Source organism: Osmia lignaria, unplaced genomic scaffold (assembly GCF_051020975.1).
Source record: "Osmia lignaria lignaria isolate PbOS001 unplaced genomic scaffold, iyOsmLign1 scaffold0059, whole genome shotgun sequence".
NCBI lineage: Eukaryota > Metazoa > Arthropoda > Insecta > Hymenoptera > Megachilidae > Osmia > Osmia lignaria.
The window spans coordinates 70,001-72,500 of NW_027478200.1; the positions used below are offsets into that span (position 1 = coordinate 70,001).

At 44.6% G+C, this 2,500-nt stretch overlaps 1 non-coding gene across 1 annotated transcript; it reads left to right on the plus strand.

Moving 5' to 3' along the window:
* Nucleotides 1-1,196: 1,196 nt before the first annotated feature.
* On the plus strand, nt 1,197-1,351 carry LOC143307557 (5.8S ribosomal RNA). The gene has a single exon (XR_013064670.1). It is a non-coding gene; the product is annotated as a 5.8S ribosomal RNA (ribosomal RNA).
* The last annotated feature ends 1,149 nt before the right edge of the window (nt 1,352-2,500 follow it).

Genomic DNA, 2,500 nt, shown 5'->3' on the forward strand with positions numbered 1-2,500 from the left:
GCCAAAGAGCACGACGCCGGACCATTTCTCTCTGGCTGATGTGAATGGAAGTAAAAGACGCTTGCGTGAGGTCTCTCGACCTTTATCTCTCTAACTTATACTTATGGGTCGTCGTCTACTTGATCGGGTACAAACAAGTCGTAAGAAACAAACAAACAAACCACAAAAATACAAGTCGTAAAAAAACAAACTTCTGTTGGTTAACCTACAATATGAAGGATCGAAATGAAAGAAGGATCATATTATTACAAACCGAAAGTGAAGGATCATTAAAATTGAAATACAATATATATAAATATATAAATGTACCCGTCGTTGCGACACCCTAGTTAAATGGAAAGATATAAAAAAGAGAGAAAAGGAATACAGATGACCCGCCGTCTGATCTTTGCTAAATGATCTGGCATCACCGGAGTTTTTTTGGTCCGTGTTGCGTTCGCTCTATTCGAAATGAAACTCGCGGAGGCGAAGAATTGTTAAAAGTTTACGAAGCGTCTAGGAGTGGTTAAAACTGAGAGAGTTGAAACTACGATGTATTAGAACGAGCAACCGTCGAAACTTTGTTTTCGCGACGTTCTTTTCGTCGCTCTCGTCCCCACGCTCCTACGCTTTGGTTGTTTCTTTGCCATCCGTGTTGCGATAAAAAGATTTCTCCATTGTCCAAAAAGGACGGATCGAGATTCCTCTTTCGAGAGGGAGAGAGAGGTACTTGCGGGTAACCTGGAATCTACGAAACACGCACCGTGGTAAGATTCGTGCGTCCGCCTGATCGATGTGTGTTGTTTACGGACCGGCTGAGAAGCGACGATAGCGAGTCTTTGAAAAACTATGTGTCCATTAGTTAGACCGATCGTCGCCGGCCGTGTGTCTGTTCGAATCTCGCAACCCACGATTCAGCGACAGGACGCGCGCTCGCATTCCTTGTGTGCGTTCGTACTTTTCAAGGTTTTTAAATGTACTTTACGCCCGACCGTCGAGAGGAGCGTGCCACTGGGCGTTTCTCCGACGGTTTCCGTCCTTGGACGCGATCGTGTCGTCAACGATCGAACAAACAAACAAATACGTTGGCGACGCCCGAATTCGCTCTCCCGCACGCGCCGGGTGGGAGAGTGATGTGGGTATCGAATGTGATGCGTGTTAATAATGAAAATAACACTCTAAAGATCTAAAGAGTTTGAAATACAAAATTTTACGATTACCCTGAACGGTGGATCACTTGGCTCGTGGGTCGATGAAGAACGCAGCTAATTGCGCGTCAACGTGTGAACTGCAGGACACATGAACATCGACATTTCGAACGCACATTGCGGTCCACGGATACAATTCCTGGACCACGCCTGGCTGAGGGTCGTTTTCTTAACAAAAGACTGCTTGCGTTTGCTTCTCGAAAAAAGAGTAATTCATTTCTTTCTAAACATCTCGCCGTCGTTCAACGAAAGTAGAACGTTTCGGAGCGGGATTATCGAACGAAATTGAAAGAATGAATGAACGATAAACAAAGAAAGAGTCGCAACGTACGAGCGATAGTTGGGCAGTTCGTCGGCGTTTGTCGTGGAAACGATGTGACGAAAATCGCAACCGATACACTAAATGCAGGCCGTTAAAGGAGAGAAACAAATTTCGAAATATCTCTTCGAACTAGCGCAAGTGCGTCACGGCGCGCGAGTCGTTCGTTAAAATTTATAAACGACCGCCCGTGAAAGCACCGAGTTCTAGGAAGATAATCTATAAAGATTCTCCATCCTGCTGGAAGTTATCGGATCGGCGCGATTGTTCACTTGTAGAAATCCACGCTCCCGACGTTGCCAGAAACGATATTTACGAAAGGTGTGTCAAAAATAAACGAAAGAAGCTCTCCTATAAATTTAGAAAAAGCAAACGAGTGAAATGTTTGAGATGATAATTTGCTGAAATGCAAGCTCGAATAGCCCCAGGGTTTCGAATGATTCCCCGCGCTTTATACATCTCTCTGTTTACAAACGGTGTATAAATGAAAGATCGCTTCAGATGGGTCGTCGCTGTTTGACGCGCGATGCTGTTCCTTTTTTTTTGTCTGTCTGTGCGTTTAGCTTCGCTAAACAAGTTAAATGGTTAAAAAGCGTCGAAAAAGCGAATACACACGCGACAAGACAAATCTAACGAGTAAAGGAACGCTCCGCTCCAAGATAAAAATGGTTGTTTACAATCAATACAGCGTTTCGGTACCCCTGATCGTAGTCTGAAACTGTGTAACAAAAGAGAGGAAAGCGAATGGTGAAGGAACTTCGAAGCCTCCGTGGCGTGGCTAGAACTTGTGATAAAAGTATGTTTGCAGCAATTATGCATGCTCCCGTTAAAACAGCATTTCAATGTCTCGCATGGCTTAAAGCTCTAGGAGGCTTCAACATTTAGAATACATACGGACTACTTCGTTTGTTAAAGATAAGCGAAGACCGCGCGACCATCGCTCGGTCGTCCAGTCCTCGAAAGTTTTGTTGCGTTCCAAAGAAGAGACAAATGG